The sequence below is a fragment of the Patagioenas fasciata genome, chromosome 4 (genome assembly GCF_037038585.1).
Source record: "Patagioenas fasciata isolate bPatFas1 chromosome 4, bPatFas1.hap1, whole genome shotgun sequence".
NCBI classification, from domain to species: Eukaryota; Metazoa; Chordata; class Aves; order Columbiformes; family Columbidae; genus Patagioenas; species Patagioenas fasciata.
The window spans coordinates 379,983-399,127 of NC_092523.1; the positions used below are offsets into that span (position 1 = coordinate 379,983).

General features: G+C 53.2%; 1 long non-coding RNA gene across 1 annotated transcript; it reads right to left on the minus strand.

Annotated features, from left to right (window-relative positions):
• Positions 1 to 589: 589 nt before the first annotated feature.
• On the minus strand, positions 590 to 3,633 carry LOC139827884 (uncharacterized). The gene is made up of 3 exons (XR_011739006.1): positions 3,359 to 3,633; positions 1,610 to 1,803; positions 590 to 940 (listed from the first exon to the last, which is right to left on the minus strand). It is a non-coding gene; the product is annotated as an uncharacterized lncRNA (long non-coding RNA).
• Positions 3,634 to 19,145: the final 15,512 nt, after the last annotated feature.

Genomic DNA, 19,145 nt, shown 5'->3' on the forward strand with positions numbered 1-19,145 from the left:
TATTCATTTGCTTCTACCGCTTAGTTAGTGCATTAAACAGAAGTTCTTTCCATAACCCCACCCTTCGCTGGCAGTCCATCTCTGGTATGCCAGTGTCCATCAAGGGTCTCCAGCGGTCCCCGGTGCCCCTGCAGCCCGGTGCCCCCTGCCCCGGTGTCGGCTCCTCGACCTCATGTCTTGAGCACGCCCGCTGTCATTTTGTGCTGCTACTCAAGTAGCTCCTTCTCCATTTAGTGGAACGTCCCATTTTCCCAGCCTGCGAGCCAAGGACATCCCGCTTTGCCCCACCTCCAGTCCCTACAGAGCTAGTGTTTCTCTGTTAGGTTTCTGTTCCGTTAGGCCTGGTCTTGCTGCCTTATGCCAAGGGCTTTCTACAAGATTTTTGTTCCTCCTATCAACGGGAAGCAAGAGAGAGGGCAACAGGCAAAAACGATGGCAGAGCGAGAGACCGCGGGGAACACAGGGGCTTGGAGGAAGAAAGAGAGTAATGAGGAGCCCCGCGGAGAGACGGAGGACAGGAAAAAAGAAAATAAAAAGAGAGAACAAAAAACGGGGCGGCACAAAGGCTCAGAACGTGAACGAGGACGGGAACAGTGCCGTACGGAATGAAGAAAGCCGGCAACGCCGAGCACGACAAAGGCACAGAGAGAGAGACGGCGAAGGGAGGGAGGAAGGAAAGAGACAGAGCAGCACATACAGACACAGAGAGGAAACTAATGGCAGGGAAAAGAACGGGCCAGAGAAAGCGTGGGGAAAAAGGAGACGGAGGGGCAGGGAGGCACCAGGACACACAAGCCGGGGACGAGGCCCCGAGGGCCAGGGACTCACAGCGGCTCTCGCTTTCGGTGGCTGCCAGGAGGCTTCTAACAGCTCAGACGCTCCCGTCTCCTTCTCTCCTCCCTTCCTCTCCGGTAACTCGGGGCGCTCGGCCGTCCTCAGCCTAGGAGAACACGGTGGGGTGTCAGGGCTCCTACGAGACGAGGCTTCGGGGACATGGAGCCTCGCTGGCTCGCTCGCCAGGCAGCCGTCCCGCTCCAGGATACGCGCACGGACCCTGCCGCGCACGTTGGACCCCGGCCCGCCGCACGCCGCGCAGAGGGAGCCTTCGCCACCCGGAGAGAGGGGCTCGCTCTCTCGCCCGCCGCAGGAAGCGGACGTTGGGCCGACGGCCCCGCATTTCTTCCTCTTTACCTCTCCCCAACCTCTCTGGCTCCAGCAGCAGCAGCCCCCGTCCACGCACGGGACGTGCTCCCCTGTCCCTTCTCCCGCCACGCTGCCAGACGAGCCTCGCCAGCCCGAGGCGGGCGCAGCCAACGGCATCCCCCGGGCTGGGAGCGAACGGCCACATCCTCAGCGCGGCCTCCGGGAGAGGGAGAGAAGAAGCAGCGGCCGTTAGCACCGTAGCTCACCCCTGCCCCAGCCTGCTCCTTCCGCAGGGGCCACCGGAGAGGTGCCGAGGGCCGGCTTGCCGCCTTCACGACGGGGCTTGGGAGCGGCCCAGGAACACGGGACGGGCTCGCAGGAGCTGCCGGAGCTGGGAGCGGCTGCACGGGGCGAGCGGGGCCGCGGGAGGAGGCTCGGGGGGAGCTCTGGCGAGCTGGGGACGCACCCGGCATCTGCCCCCGGCCGGCTGTCGCCTCCTGCTCCTCTGCCGCACGCTGGGGACGGAGGACGGCGCCGCGTCTCCCACCTGGGCGCTGCTCCCCAGGTTCCATTCCCCGCCTGGGCTGGGGGGTCTGCTGAGCATCGGGCGTTCACAGCTCCCCCTCAGAAACACAGAAATTCCAAATTAGAGTTCAGCCTCTGAAAAAAACAGAGCAGGAGAAAGCAGAGGAATTAGTCAGAAGAAGGGACAGGAGAGCAGCTGAGATAACGGAGGATTCGAGGGAAACGGGCCACCCCAAAACACAAGGCATCCTCAAAAAACCAGAGCAACTGCAGCAACGCCAGACAGCATTAAGACAAACTGACACCGTTTAGGACACGCTCAGCATAAAAGCAAACACATCCACCGGTGCAGGAAAGCATCTCGCCCCTTCCCCACAGCACCGCCACAGGACACAGCCCTGTGAGGCCACGGGATGGGCTCGTACTGAAACGGAGAAATAAGCTTGACAGCAGAGTCAATTACACCGTTAAGCAGGCAATGTTTCTTTCATCTGCACTGGGGAGCTCTGGGGGTCGTCCTCTGTAAGTGCTCCCACGACTGGATGCTCTTGCATTGCTTATAATCACACAGTTGCTACATATTAATTACAATTGTTTTACATTTTGAACATACAATATATCTAACCTAAGAAATAATTGATGAAGTTAGTTATAAATGTTTAGTTTCTCACTGACAACACATCTATTAGTTAAATATAAACTAAGCTCTCAGCTTCTAAACAATGTGTTATTAAATCTTCTGTCTCCCTCTTGTCATGCAGAAGGATCTAAAAGGTGAAAAATATCCCCTCATCGTGCAGGCGGTCAGAAAGCATTTACCCCACGTGAACCGGTTAATGAAGGGTACATCTTCTATAACTTCATCGCAGTATACATTAACTTGGTAGCTTCTCTTGAATTCCCCCCTTTTCAATACACTTGCAAACTCTTTGGCAGTATAAGTCTATGAAATATTATCCTCTCGCGTTGTGGTACAGCACAATTATTTGTTACCCACTAGCAGTACCAAACAGAACACTGTAGCGTAATGTAAGTAAAAACGACTAGCATCAAAATCAGAGTCCTAAGATCAATGCTGACAGAACTGCGAAGCCGCAGCTCCTGCCGGTTCTGGCGTTGGTTTCTGGCACTTCTGACCGCTTCGGGTCAAACGGCGCCTCTTCCCCCGGCCGTGCGCTGCAGTACCCGAGTTTCGCCACAGGGCGGCAGCACTGAGACCGCCGCGGCAGCCCCGGGCGAGCGGTCGTGCCGCGTTTCGCGGGAACCCCGCAAAATAAACTCCAGAAAACAAACGCAACGAAACAAAAACGCACACAGAGAGCCGCGGAACGAAAGCCGCGCGTACAGGACACAGAACCCGCCGGGCCTCGCCCCGAGCTCCCGCCGAAGCGGCGCCCGACCCGCCACGCCACCGAGCCTGCCACCGCGCCTTAGCTCTGGTTTGAAACGTCTCCCCCCGACTAACGGGGGCTGCGCCGCTCCCGGAGCGACTGCTGTCCCGGAGGGACACACGGCTCCAGACCGTAAGCCTTCGGCGCACCTGCCCTCGGGGTCACACACCTCCCACCGGCTTCGCCAACTCGGCCGTAAGGGCAGGGGGGAAACTGAACCGAACGCCTCCTCACCGCGCCGGCCCATCCCACTCCCCCCGTTCCAACGGCACGGTCACCCTCGCCGCGGCCGCACTCACCTGCCGCCTCTTTCGCCGCTCCGTTCCCCTCGCACTCTCCCACCGTCCCGCCGGGCTCCGCGGGCACCGACACCCGCCGCGCCCCGGAGACCTCCGCGGCGGGAGGCCCCCTCTGCCTTTCTGTCGCCTCCTTCCTTTCTGCCGCCTCCGGGGACCTCACGAAGGGCTACCCTGAGCCGACTGCCTCCAGGTCCCCGGGTGCCGGTTGCAGCAACCGCTCCACAGCCGCCCCGACCCCCGTTCCCGTTAATTCCCGGTACCCACCCCGAGACACCACGGACCCGCTCGTCAGGACCCGCGCTGATTGGCTGCTTTCCACCCCACCACGCTGTCCTCCTATTGGATGCTCCGTCCGGCGCCCAGAGGCCCGCAACGCCCGCCCCTCCGGCAAAATGATAGCCTGCCTAGGCACGTCAATCACCATTTTCTCCGCCTATCAGAGCTCGCAGTGAGGGCAGGCGCAGTAGGGAGAGAGCAGCACCCGCCCCTTTCCGCAACACGATTGGCTGCCGAAGACAAGTCAATCATCATTCTCTTGGCCCATCAGTACTCGCAGTTTGCTCATGCGCAGTACGGAGCCTCCGACACCCGCCCCTCCGGCAATCTGATTGGCGGACAGAATGGCAATTGACGTGCCTTGGCAGCCTATCAGCGATCCGCCCCCCCCCCCCAGCCTTCCCGCGCCATCTGATTGGCCCGCTCTGCACCCTCACCCGTCTGCTCTCCGCCCTGCCGGGCCCCCCACGCCCTTTGCCCGCGCGGCTTCCAGCAGCCGCGTTTGAAAGGAAACAACAAACCGCGCTCCTTTGCTTTACGCTGACAAGGGGGGCGGGTGGTCACCTACCCTTAAATTCATTGTGAACAGAGAGAGTCGTAAGGAGCTCCGGCCGGCAGGTTTCTCTCCCCTGTGCCCGGGACTGAGGAGACGCCGCCGCCTCCTGCTGCCGCCTCGCCCGTTCCCCTCGCAGCGGGGCCGCCCCGGGAGAGCCGGGCGCCTCTTTTTTTCCCGGCGGCTCGTCCGACCGCTGCCCCCCCTTTCTGACGGGCACGACCTCGGTCGCAGCGGCAGCGCCCCCCTCTTACCCGCGGCACGGGCACCGGGCGCCGCTCCCCAGCTGCAGTTCCGGGCTGTGGCCACCAGACGGCAGCACCGAGCGCGGTCACGCAGCGCCCCCGGGCCCCGCAGCGCGGGCGCTTTTTCTTGACCCGTGGGCAGCCCGAGCTCCCCGAACGCGCTTTCCCAGAGCCGCGCACATGGCAGACACACTGATAAAAGATAATAGCCCGACATTGCTAAAATGTTTTTTTTTCCTAAAGATGCCTTCTGTCCTAATAAAATACATTGCCTCTCCCTGTGCCCCGTGTCTTGTCTGCAGCAGTAACTCGGCTCGCCCGCAGCTGTGGCAGCTCTGCTGCTGCTACAGGGTCAGTGCCAGCCCTTACCCTCGGCTGAGCAGCAGCCGGGCAGGCGCTGCTGCTCTGGGCGCTGCGCATCCTTCAGGAACGGTTCTCAAACGATCCTGTGCAACGATGTCCAGAGCCAGGACCCCCGCGGCGGGGGGACAGGAGCACACGGCCGGGCCCGTCCCGGCTCGGGGCTGTTTCCGCAGTCGCTGTGAGCTGATCCGTGAGCTGGAACCAACCTCCCCATGCCCCGGCCCGGCCCTTTGTCCCCGGCTTTCCCAGGGCAGCGCAGCGGGCTGGGTCACACCAACTGTTCTCTGCTGGCACCACCCAGCCGGGTCACCTGTGTCTGCGGTTGTGGGGACACCCCACGGGCTCCCTGGAAACGGACATCACAGCACTGAGAGGGGGCGTTCAGGAGCCTCTGCGCTTTTGGGTTGGTTTGTTTGGGTTTTTTTTCCTTTTGTTGTTTTGATCGTTAGCTTCTTGTTGTCGGTTGGTTTGTTTTTAAGCTGTTACTCTATATAGCTCATCCATGGTGCTTATAGAGCATGGGTAAATCTACCCTGCTTCCTCACAAGGAGACAACCATCTCGCTTTACAACAGGTGATTGAATCTGCTATAGAAAAGTTCAACCACCTCCTGTACAGCAAAGGATAAAAGAAAGTATGGATTTTTGTTGCATCTAATCCACAATGCAAGTACCCATTAACAATACATTAGCAGTGGGTTCCTTCAAATATTCACAGTGAAGGTAGTTCCTGGCACGATTGTATTAGCGTTCTTACTATTTTACGGGAGAAACACAGGGCACAGCTGATTTTGCCCACGTGCAGCGCAGTGATCACACGGGTGCGGTGAACCGGGTGGAAGGCCCTAGAAAAGGAAAATCAGCCTCCGTGTGCAGGGCCAAAACAGAAATCCTTTTCAAACTGTGCCATTTTAAAAAGCTACCAGGGGTATAAAGCAGAAAAAAGAGCAGTGAATGTGTATAATGACACAATTAGATGGTTCTCCAGTTTCATGATGTGCTCTTTTACTAACAGTGTCTGCTGGAGTGGATACCCTGGACACCAACAAGCGGGTCCTGGTGCTGTGCCCATGGCGATTCATCCACTGTGGCCGTGGGTGTCAGGCCCTGATACAATAGACACAAAACCTTGGGAGGGAGGTGATCACAGTAGAACGCTTAGAGATAATGGGCTAGCAGACTTGATTTAATCTTTATTTAAAAATACACATGGCTGCTGTCTTTTCTACAGTTTAGGTAGGACGGGCTCCAATATCTCTATGAATTACAATACATGACAAAAATTAAAGGGGGAAAGCTTTATTTTTACAATGGTAAATACAGTCTAAATCGTAATTTGGGAAACAGATAAAGGGGTGTAGCAAATGAGGCACAGACGATCCTGTTTTATCTCAGAAGGCTTTGGCGTATTTACAGCTTTAGGCACAGCGTGTCCAATCCCGTATAAAATGCACTGTCCATACCAATTCAGCCTGTCCCCCGATACAAGGACATCAGGATGCCACCCTGCATTCACCAAGGGACAATCCTGATCTAATGTTCTCTGTGTATTCTACACCAATATCTGTTCGTCAACAAACCTTTTACTGGTTTCAATTTCTTTCCCTGATTGTCCTTTTTCAAATACAATGCGTATGTAACATTTTGTATTGTGTAATATGCATTATATAATAGACAATATATGATTTAAAACATATCTCATTATATATTACATGTAGTGCATTACTATACTACACATCTCGGGTATACCCACCCAGACCTGTGCAGCATATTAATATTATTTACAGTGGCCACCATTAATTACAATATTCCCTGGTTGCTGTTCCCTAGGGAGTCAAACGATCCTTTTCCAATGTCACAAAACACAGCCCGGGGGGGATTTCTTCCGAATCGCTCCTGTCCATTGTCCACTACCTATTTCACAATCACAATAACAGACAATTGGTGAACCATAAGTATTGGACTACAAAATCACCCAAGACACAAGTAACAACAACAACAAATCACTAAAGACACAAACAATCATACAATTGCTAAGGCACAAACAGCAAAATCACTAAAGGTACCTTTACCAAATTACTATTCCCTCGTTTTTCTCTTTTATTTATTGTTTTCTCATTTTCCTCTTTGGTTTTTTATTTCTTTTTAATTTACCCAATTTACCAAAACGCGCAGACCCAACGCGCTGGTGTCGCCCACGTCTCGCGCAGGCAGCCTGCAAACAAACCAGACAATGAAAGTGCCTTATCTCATTGATGGGGTTTTACCCACGTCCCGAGCTGGCCCGAGGATCCGTGATCCCTTCCGGGAATTCCCCGGTGCCGGCACAAGGTCCCAGAGATCCTGGGGTCCACGGGAGGTCAGGCAGATTATCCCATCCTCGTCGCCAGAAAACGATACCGAAAAGTCGGCAAACAGACTCTTTAACACTGTTTTGAAAGTGTTAAAAAGCAGGCACTTTTATTACGGCGCGCTGGGCACTCGGGGGATCGCTCCTCTAATCCAGCGTGCGTTCCGCTTTCCTCTGGTTTTACATATCCTGGAACTCCTGAAACAGCAAAACACGCCAACCACTGTTTACAGACGTCCCGTGCTCTTTCACCAGTGCGTGCAGCCGCAACGAGAAATCTGGAATGAGCGTCTACAGAAACACATACGTATTTACCCAATTCAGAACAACGCGTTACATCAGCTGGCCGTACTTGTCAGTAATCCCTCCTGGATTAACACCCTCTTTGGATGGCACGGGTGCCGACTGTTGGCAATCAGGGCAGGACATAAGAACGCTCCTGGCCTGATCCGTTGTAATTTGAAATTGTCGTTTTAACGACTTTGCATTCTGGTGAAAGAGTTTATGTGATAATTTAGCTTGCTCCAAGGCTTTAGGCACAGTAAGCGGCACAGCTCGTGCATCGGCCCTCCTATTGCCTTCCGCAAGAGGTCCTGGAAGGGCAGCGCGAGAGCGGATGTGCGCTGCATAAAAACCATGACGTCTATGATTTATTAGGAACCATAGCATTCTCAATCCAGCCATCAAAAGAGGATTATCCTCTTCCTTAAGAAAAGAAGCTTCCAGGCGGTTAAGTATGCCAGCTGCATAATGAGTCAGTTACAACATTCAAAGGCTCATTACAGAACACTCAAAAGCGATCCTAACAGCTGTCAGCTCAAGAACTTGTTTGACCCTTGGTCTCCTTTTTCTACCTTGTGTTTGCAACACTGGGTATCTGAGTTTAGCCATGTAATTACAACTTTACGTGAGCAACCAGAGGCATCGGTAAATTCAGTCTTGTCGTTGCTGACAGCAGCACTTGCCATACAACGGTAAATTACCAATTTCAGCCCACAGTTTATGTTGAGGGTAATACGCAGGGAACATATCAGTTTATGTTGCCAATGCAATCTGGAAATTCACATCTTCAGTTAATTACCATTGTAACTTCACCTTTGTTCTAGGAACAAATACACCTTCAGGTCTATCCAATACATAGCATATAAACATTCCCTGCCTTTAATTATTGGTTTTGAATACATTTCTTTTATTATCCAAACTGTTTCCATTAGCGCGTGAGCTAGAAAAACCCATACTGCCCCAATCACCTTTCTCCTTCCTTGAGCTCTCCTGACCTGTGGTTCCACCACCCGTGTCTTCTTTCTGGGGCCCTCTTGACTCACAGGTGCGCTCCAACCCTCCTTCTCGATCACTCTTCCTCACAGGTTCGCCTCCTTCCGGGTGCAGCACCGCGCTTTGCGCACAGGCTTTCCTTCCTTGTCCAATTTATACAATGGCCTCTGCTCACAAGATTTCATCAAGGTTGCTCTATTCACATTATCACCAGGTGGTTCCTCAATCTCTTTCCTGTGAGCTAAAATACACCCGAACGGGCTCTTTTTCAGAATACCGCTACTACGCCGTCCTCCCATTACGCGTCACACGGAACGACACGGCTCATCTTGTAACAAATACGAGCAAATAACTATTAACACCTACAGCAGTACTCCACAGATAATACTCAAACCTACCCACGACACACCGCCCTCACAAGTTGTACTCCAAGTTTATCCCACCGTCTCCAAAACAAAACAATTCCGGTACCCAGCTCAAATCTCTCTAACACTCAGCACCGCAATTAGGACACTCTGCAACACAGATGGCTCCACAACGCTCACACTCCTTGCAACTTAAAGCCACAGCAGCTCCTGCTGTAGTTTTCGGTGTTCAAGTGCATAGTCAGAACCAAGGCACATCCAAGAATTAAACCCAACTACGGTACACTTCACGGCTACATACAGAGCCAGCTTTGCACCACAACGGAGCACGGGAACAACCAACACCAAAAGCTGGCCGCACAAACAACTCCACAGCAACTACTGTATACCTCTAAGGTGCTCGCAACCCCGTCCACGCTATCCTGCCGAAATTCCGTACCACGACTTACGGACAGTTCGCGAGCACGTGACCGGTCCCAAATTTCAGAGAAGAAAGACTTCTCACCAGAGGTCCTCGTCCGTCCCCGCGGCGATCCGACCGAGACGAGGAGTCTCTCCAGAGACATCCCCGGGGTGCGCCAAGAGAGTCCTCGGCTCCACGGGCCCTGCGGCCGGACAGAGCGGGTCCTCCGGCTGGCTCACCGCCTGAAACGGGGAAAGAAACGGGACGGCAGAGTCAGCAGCACTGCTAAGCCACGTTCTTTATTTCATTTGACGATGTTAGTTATAATTGTTTAGTTTCTCGCTGACAATACATCTGTTAATTATTAGTCAAATATAAACTAAGCTCTCAGCTTCTAAACAACGTGTTACTTAACCTTCCATCTCCCTCTTGTCGTGCAGAAGGATCTAAAAGGTGAAAAATATCCCCTCATCGTGCAGGCGGTCAGAAAGCATTTACCTCATGTCAACTGGTTAATGACGGGTACACCTTCTATAACTTCATCGCAGTATACGTTAACTTGGCAGCTTCTCTTCAAAAGCGAGAAGAGAGAAAAGGGACAGGGCTCTGAAAAAACAAGGCAGAGATCAAAGCAGCGGGGGGGACAGAGGAAAAGAGGCCGGAAGAGCACCAGGAACAGGGCACAGAAAGAAACAAATCGGCGCGGCGGCAGCGGCGCGGAGACGGAGGAAAAAAACCCGGCACGGTCAACGGGACAGAGAGGAACGCGACCACGGGCAGGGAGCGGGACACGGGGACACGGCGAGGAACCACGGGACGCGGAGAGATACCAAAAAGTCGGCAAAAAAGACTCTCTAACGCTGTTCTGAAAGTGTTAAACGGCGGGCAATTTCAATACAGCGCACCGCACGCTCAGAGGATGGCCCCTGTGTTTGAGCGTACGTGTGATTCACGCTTCTTGGTATTCTTTACATACACCTATTGCATATTCATTTGCTTCTACCGCTTAGTTAGTGCATTAAACAGAAGTTCTTTCCATAACCCCACCCTTCGCTGGCAGTCCATCTCTGGTATGCCAGTGTCCATCAAGGGTCTCCAGGGGTCCCCGGTGCCCCTGCAGCCCGGTGCCCCCTGCCCCGGTGTCGGCTCCTCGACCTCATTTCTTGAGCACGCCCGCTGTCATTTTGTGCTGCTACTCAAGTAGCTCCTTCTCCATTTAGTGGAACGTCCCATTTTCCCAGCCTGCGAGCCAAGGACATCCCGCTTTGCCCCACCTCCAGTCCCTACAGAGCTAGTGCTTCTCTGTTAGGTTTCTGTTCCGTTAGGCCTGGTCTTGCTGCCTTATGCCAAGGGCTTTCTACAAGATTTTTGTTCCTCCTATCAACGGGAAGCAAGAGAGAGGGCAACAGGCAAAAACGATGGCAGAGCGAGAGACCGCGGGGAACACAGGGGCTTGGAGGAAGAAAGAGAGGAATGAGGAGCCCTGCGGAGAGACGGAGGACAGGAAAAAAGTAAATAAAGAGAGAAAAAAAACGGGGCGGGGAGCAGCACAAAGGCTCAGAACGTGAACGAGGACGGGAACAGTGCCGTACGGAATGAAGAAAGCCGGCAACGCCGAGCACGACAAAGGCACAGAGAGAGAGACGGCGAAGGGAGGGAGGAAGGAAAGAGACAGAGCAGCACATACAGACACAGAGAGGAAACTAATGGCAGGGAAAAGAACGGGCCAGAGAAAGCGTGGGGAAAAAGGAGACGGAGGGGCAGGGAGGCACCAGGACACACAAGCCGGGGACGAGGCCCCGAGGGCCAGGGACTCACAGCGGCTCTCGCTTTCGGTGGCTGCCAGGAGGCTTCTAACAGCTCAGACGCTCCCGTCTCCTTCTCTCCTCCCTTCCTCTCCGGTAACTCGGGGCGCTCGGCCGTCCTCAGCCTAGGAGAACACGGTGGGGTGTCAGGGCTCCTACGAGACGAGGCTTCGGGGACATGGAGCCTCGCTGGCTCGCTCGCCAGGCAGCCGTCCCGCTCCAGGATACGCGCACGGACCCTGCCGCGCACGTTGGCCCCCGGCCCGCCGCACGCCGCGCAGAGGGAGCCTTCGCCACCCGGAGAGAGGGGCTCGCTCTCTTGCCCGCCGCAGGAAGCGGACGTCGGGCCCACAGCCCCGCATTGCTTCAGGATCTTTCCAGATCTACAGATTTTGACATATTTACAATTACATAGGTTTAGACGGAGATATCTATCTGCACTTATTAAAAAAATACGTACACGGGTATGAGTGAATACATAGAGATGATATTTAATATCCGTTTAGATTATGTAACGCACAGTCATTACAGGTAGCTCTACCTACTCACACTTTTCTCTATTTTAAATTGCTTTCTATATAATTTTTTCTCATTTTCGAGTCCTTCATTTTTTAATTTACATATAGACAAGATATTGGTATTTTTAAAACCATCAACAGGAATTTTTTACATTCTAAAAATCCTTTATATAATAGAGTAGAAAAGGGCGTTGATATAAAAGCATTTGATAGACACGTGAATGCCATCCTGCAATATATAAATACCAAGGACAGATTTCTCTGTTTGCAATTCCCACACTCGTGTTTACAGGTCGAACACGTGTTCTCCTCCCCCGGGAATTTTCAGGCACGTTTGGACTGTGACCCCCTCTTTTCAGGGGGACTCCCTTTTGACCCCCGCATCCCCCACCCGCATCGCCGGCCCCTGCTCACGCTGGGGCGCCACAAGTGACACCGTCACGCGACACGAGGGAAACGGCCCCGACAGGCAGCTCATTGTGTCATTTACTCTCATTGTGTCATTTACACGTGCACGTACCACAACCCCCAAAAAGCAGGGGGGGGCTCCCCTAGGAAAACAAAGCGGGGGCAGCGCCCCAAACAGCCGCAGCCCCCGGCCCACAGGCCGGCAGCCGCCCCCCGGCACGGGAATGCTCCTGGCCAACCTGAGAAGGGAGCTGCTGTGAGTGCCACCCAATAGCCATACCCCTCTTTTCTAGGCAGCTTGGAGAACCCTATTTGCCAGTGTTGTCCTGGGACATTTCCCTCGTCCAATTGTTCTTATTTATACCCTGTATACAGTATTAAGATGATGGTTTTCTAGACACATTTCACATTGCTGGGTCACTCCTTCGCAAACAGTTTATAAATTCACTCTTACCTTTTCACCTAATCGTAACAGAGCGCATCAGCTCCTTGCGCTGCGAGGTACCACTGCTCTCCCGTCACCAGTGACAGCTTCTTTGGACCCTAATTCTAATTCGGCTATAAATCTCCTATTAATTTCTTATCCTCTTTGTTGCGGTTTCCTGATGTTGGCTGGAGGAGACAGCCACCTGGGATCAGAGATGCGGCTTTTGTATCGGTCTCTGTCCTTTCGGTGGCTGGTTTCACACTGGCATCTGCTAACTTATTTCCAGTTTCCTGATCAGTGTTTCCCTTCTGAGGCCCTTTGCAACGCACGATGGTAACTTTTCCAGCAACAGCACAGCTTCCAACAACTGGAGTATCATGTTTAATCTGTTTAAAAAGCATGCAATTGAAGAAGCGAACGTATGCTCGCCTGTTTGAGTGAGCGTTCCTTAAACAGCTTCTCTACGTATGTCGCCGGATATCTTTGCTGCAGGTTTCGCTGCATCGTTCATCCGTTCGAGCAGAAGCTGACCGTTTCAACTGCACTCATCATCATAGCCGTCACTTGGATTCTGGCCATCGCAATCACGTGTCCTTCTGCCGTCATGCTGCACGTACAAGAAGAGAAACATTTCAGGGTGATCCTCGGCTACGGCAACGAAACCCGCCCCGTATACTGGTGCCGAGAGGACTGGCCTGACCCAGGAATGAGAAAGATCTACACAACAGTTCTCTTTGCGAACATCTATCTGGCTCCCCTGTCGCTCACTGTTATCATGTACGCCAGGATAAGCATTGCTCTCTTCAACACTGCGATGCCCACGGTGGGAAAGCACAGCCAGGAGCGATGGCACAGCACGTCAAAGAAGAAACAAAGAGTAATCAAAATGCTCGTTATTGTGGTTTTGCTTTTCACCCTCTCCTGGCTTCCCTTGTGGACTCTGATGATGCTTTCTGACTATGTCAACCTTTCAGATGTCCAGTTGCACTTCTTTCACATTTATATCTATCCCTTTGCTCACCGGCTGGCCTTTTTCAATAGCAGCGTCAACCCCATCATCTCCGGTTTCTTTAACGAAAACTCTCACCGGGGCTTTCAAGCCGCCTTTCAACTTCAGCTCTGCTCCCGGGAGGTGGCTCACAGGGACACCTGTTCTCAGCAAGGCCACAGCAATGTCATTTTGTCAGCTGGCAACCCCCAGACACCCCAGGATCAAGCTTCTCAAAACCCTAAGGGAAAAGGGAAGACAGTTAGGAAAGGAAATTGGGTGAATAACCAGCAAGATTTGACAATGGAGGCTCTAGAAGACACCTGCAATGACGGGACTAAGTGAAACATGCTATGCACTACCAAAACGATGTAAGCCTAGCAGAGTTGGTTTGTTGTGTTGTGAAACTCACGCTCTGTCAGCCCCTTGACAGTGTTTCTTTTTTGAAGGAGATACACAACTTGCCCAGTATCTGAATGTGTGATGTGAGCAGAAAGCCAAATTCATCCTCCTGTGTTAGCAGCTTGAAGAAGGTGCAACCGCCCTGCAGTCAGTGATGACCCACTCTGCTCCCGAACTGGGCTGGAGCAGAGACGTGGCTAAAACGGGCGAGCGTAGGGAGGAGACTCAGCCCAGCAGGTACCACACGGAACGTGAAACTCCGGGCAGCGCACCTTCGTTTCAAGGGAGGAACACGCACACAGAGCACAAAGGACGTTACTCTACCTGAGACACACACTGTCCTTAGCAGCTGCACAGCAACATTGTCTCTGTGATTTGGAGTTCTGGTGGCAAATGATGGAGCTCCGTACGTCGCACCTTTCAAACCTGCACACAGAAAGACGCTTCACCCCACAGATGACACCAGAAACTAGGAAGCCTCCAAAAAGAATTTACAACCCCACAGCCAAACCAGTTACACTCACCCCCACAACCAATCCTGCTCTACACACATCTCCTTCTCCTTCAGACACCCTTCAACAGCCAGATCCACAGTCATCTCCCAATGGGTCATTCACTGCACTAAACGCAGCAGGGCGGGGGAGAGGGGGGGGGGGAACTAAAGGAAATTTTAAAAAAACCCTCCCTGACTGTGTTTTTTTCAGTGGCATTTCTTGGCGTTATTTTTGTCGGGCGTTGGAGGTAAAGGTTTAGCTTCCATTACCTGCTGGGCAGTCGTCACTGCATGCCCAGGTTCACGTACCCCCTGCTTTATGCAAAGCTGCTTCCATCAGCGACCCAGGAGTCTTCAGCATCCTCCAGCGGCTGGTCCTTTCAATCCGCTCCGCCGGAGCGAACAGCTTCTGCTGTTTCCAAGCAATCGTGGGCCACCGACTGCAAAACGGATCCACTGAGGAAAGAAGCCGGATCGACAATGTTAGTGGTAGAAATATTTACATCTTTAAACGTTCTAAGGAGCCATCGAGGCAGGGATGTCGTTTTTACACAAACGGGGACGGACACTGACACACAGATACCTGGCTGCGAGCCCTGCGGGGCGAACAGCGCCTCTGCCCCCGGCCGTGCGCTGCAGTACCCGAGTTTCGCCACAGGGCGGCAGCACTGAGGCGCGCTGCGGCACGGCATTGGGGCGCCCGGGTGCAGCACCGCGCTTTGCCCACAGGACGGCAGCACTGAGACCGCCGCGGCAGCCCGGGCCGAGCGGTTGTGCCGCGTTTCGCGGGAATCCCGCAGAAAAATAAACAAAAAACAAACACAACAAAACAAAAACGCACACAGAGAGCCGCGGAACGAAAGCCACGCGTACAGGACACAGAACCCGCTGGGCCTCACCCCGAGCTCCCACCGAAGCGGCGCCCCACTCGCCACACCACCAAGCCTGCAACCGCACCTTAGCTCTGGTTTTCTGCATCCCCCCCCACAGCGGAAAAAACCCTCCTATCTTGCATTGCTCTTTGGCATTACAACTGCACAGGTGTGAACTCATCAAAGTAAAGCAGCCATCTCACAGACACACACTCAGAACTCGACTAGGCTGGGGTTTCTCTTTGTGTTACACAAACGGACTCTCACTCCTCTAAGGAAACAAATTCATTCTTAAGCATAGCCTCTCCCTGGGGGAAAAAAATGCCCACTCCGAGCTCCCAAACACTAGGGAGCTGTGGGGAAACCAGTGAAAGCCAAAACCAACAGCAGCAACGTCAAGTGGAATTTGGCTTAAATTCTGATCATGCACTTAAAAGCCTCTCTCTGTCCTACCAATGGCCGGTCATTCTTTGGAAGGACAAACTTTCTTACCTGAACATCCTAAATTGAAGACTCCACGGAACAGAACAGAGATTGAGCCACAGGACAACGGTGCCATTGATTTACACTAATGGGGAAAAAAACACCCTAGAAGTCAAACCCAAATTTACTTATTACTTCCCATCACATTTCATCCCTTACATTTCAACTGGCAGCAAGGTGTTCAAAAATTAACTATGCCCATGCCACTTACCACTTAGATTAAACTCTACATATAAATCTTAAAGGCTATTTCCAGCGTGCCCATAAATTCATGTGAACAAAGACAAGGGCAACGCTCGACCCTAAGGAGGGAAAGAGGCGGCTGTTCCTCTATGGCAGATCAAACTTCCTTCTTTTACCTGCAACACGTGGAACTGCCGCGGGACCCGTTCGCCAACGGGGTGTGCGTTCTTACCTAAAACTGGTCGCCAGCTTCTCCGCAGAGGCACTGAATTTGCCTCTTCTTTTGTTTTTTTTTTCCCCCACGTGGGGAAAAAAAAAAAAAACAAACACAAAAAACACCAAAAAAAGACAAAGGAATGATCTCTTCCAGGCCGTTTCTCTAAACCGTCAAGTCATTAGAAAATTGCACATGTCTTCTCCAAGCAGAATGAGCCTGTGATTCCATACAAAAGGAGGGCAAGGAGCAGGTCAGCTTGTCAGAGAAAGATAGGGACAGGGAGCAAGACAAGGTGACACAGAGAGAGGGAGAGAGAGGCAAAAGGGACGGAGAGGCAGGGCAAGGGGAAGGAGAGGCCAAAATGAGCGCTCCGCAGCCTCCCCTCCCTCGCCTCGACCCCCGTTTCCCCGTTAACTCCCAGTGCCCGCCCCGAGACACCACGGACGCGCTTGCCAGGGAGGCAACTGTTCAAACAGGATTGAGTCGGTGCGCTCTGATTGGCTGCTTTTCACCCCAGCGCGCCGTCCTCCTATTGGATGCTCCTTCCCGCGCTCCGCGCCCAGGTGCCCGCCACAGGGTCAGACCTGACTGAGGACTGCGCAATTTGGGCATGCGCAGTACTGAGGCCTCAACGCCCGCCCTCTGGCAATCTGATTGGCTGCCTGCGCACATCAATTGCCATTCTCCCCGCCTATCAGCGCTCCGCCCCTCCAGCCCTCCCGAGCGATCTGATTGGCCCGCTCTGCATCCTCACTCGCCTTCTCGCCACCCTGCCGGGACCCCCACGCCCTTTGCCCGCGCGGCTTCCAACAGCCGCCTTTAAAAGGAAACAACAAACCGCGCTCCTTTGCTTGACACTGAGGAAAGAAGCCGGATCGACAATGTTAGTGGTAGCAATATTTACATCTTTAAACGTTCTAAGGAGCCACCGAGGGAGGGATGTCGTTTTTACACAAATGGGGACGGACACTGACACACAGATACCTGGCCGCGAGCCCTGCGGGGCGAACAGCGCCTCTGCCCCCGGCCGTGCGCTGCAGTACCCGAGTTTCGCCACAGGGCGGCAGCACTGAGGCGCGCTGCGGCACGGCATTGGGGCGCCCGGGTGCAGCACCGCGCTTTGCGCACAGGCTTTCCTTCCTTGTCCAATTTATACAATGGCCTCTGCTCACAAGATTTCATCAAGGTTGCTCTATTCACATTATCACCAGGTGGTTCCTCAATCTCTTTCCTGTGAGCTAAAATACACCCTAACGGGCTCTTTTTCAGAATACCGCTACTACGCCGTCCTCCCATTACGCGTCACACGGAACGACACGGCTCATCTTGTAACAAATACGAGCAAATAACTATTAACACCTACAGCAGTACTCCACAGATAATACTCAAACCTACCCACGACACACCGCCCTCACAAGTTGTACTCCAAGTTTATCCCACCGTCTCCAAAACAAAACAATTCCGGTACCCAGCTCAAATCTCTCTAACACTCAGCACCGCAATTAGGACACTCTGCAACACAGATGGCTCCACAACGCTCACACTCCTTGCAAGTTAAAGCCACAGCAGCTCCTGCTGTAGTTTTCGGTGTTCAAGTGCATAGTCAGAACCAAGGCACATCCAAGAATTAAATCAAACTACGGTACACTTCACGGCTACATACAGAGCCAGCTTTGCACCACTACGGAGCACGGGAACAACCAACACCAAAAGCTGGCCGCACAAACAACTCCACAGCAACTACTGTATACCTCTAAGGTGCTCGCAACCCCGTCCACGCTATCCTGCCGAAATTCCGTACCACGACTTACGGACAGTTCGCGAGCACGTGACCGGTCCCAAATTTCAGAGAAGAAAGACTTCTCACCAGAGGTCCTCGTCCGTCCCCGCGGCGATCCGACCGAGACGAGGAGTCTCTCCAGAGACATCCCCGGGGTGCGCCAAGAGAGTCCTCGGCTCCACGGGCCCTGCGGCCGGACAGAGCGGGTCCTCCGGCTGGCTCACCGGCTGAAACGGGGAAAGAAACGGGACGGCAGAGTCAGCAGCACTGCTAAGCCACGTTCTTTATTTCATTTGACGATGTTAGTTATAATTGTTTAGTTTCTCGCTGACAATACATCTGTTAATTATTAGTCAAATATAAACTAAGCTCTCAGCTTCTAAACAACGTGTTACTTAACCTTCCATCTCCCTCTTGTCGTGCAGACGGATCTAAAAGGTGAAAAATATCCCCTCATCGTGCAGGCGGTCAGAAAGCATTTACCTCATGTCAACTGGTTAATGACGGGTACACCTTCTATAACTTCATCGCAGTATACGTTAACTTGGCAGCTTCTCTTCAAAAGCGAGAAGAGAGAAAAGGGACAGGGCTCTGAAAAAACAAGGCAGAGATCAAAGCAGCGGCGGGGACAGAGGAAAAGAGGCCGGAAGAGCACCAGGAACAGGGCACAGAAAGCAACAAATCGGCGCGGCGGCAGCGGCGCGGAGACGGAGGAAAAAAACCCGGCACGGTCAACGGGACAGAGAGGAACGCGACCACGGGCAGGGAGCGGGACACGGGGACACGGCGAGGAACCACGGGACGCGGAGAGATACCAAAAAGTCGGCAAAAAAGACTCTCTAACGCTGTTCTGAAAGTGTGAAACGGCGGGCAATTTCAATACAGCGCACCGCACGCTCAGAGGATGGCCCCTGTATTTGAGCGTACGTGTGATTCACGCTTCTTGGTATTCTTTACATACACCTATTGCATATTCATTTGCTTCTACCGCTTAGTTAGTGCATTAAACAGAAGTTCTTTCCATAACCCCACCCTTCGCTGGCAGTCCATCTCTGGTATGCCAGTGTCCATCAAGGGTCTCCAGCGGTCCCCGGTGCCCCTGCAGCCCGGTGCCCCCTGCCCCGGTGTCGGCTCCTCGACCTCATGTCTTGAGCACGCCCGCTGTCATTTTGTGCTGCTACTCAAGTAGCTCCTTCTCCATTTAGTGGAACGTCCCATTTTCCCAGCCTGCGAGCCAAGGACATCCCGCTTTGCCCCACCTCCAGTCCCTACAGAGCTAGTGTTTCTCTGTTAGGTTTCTGTTCCGTTAGGCCTGGTCTTGCTGCCTTATGCCAAGGGCTTTCTACAAGATTTTTGTTCCTCCTATCAACGGGAAGCAAGAG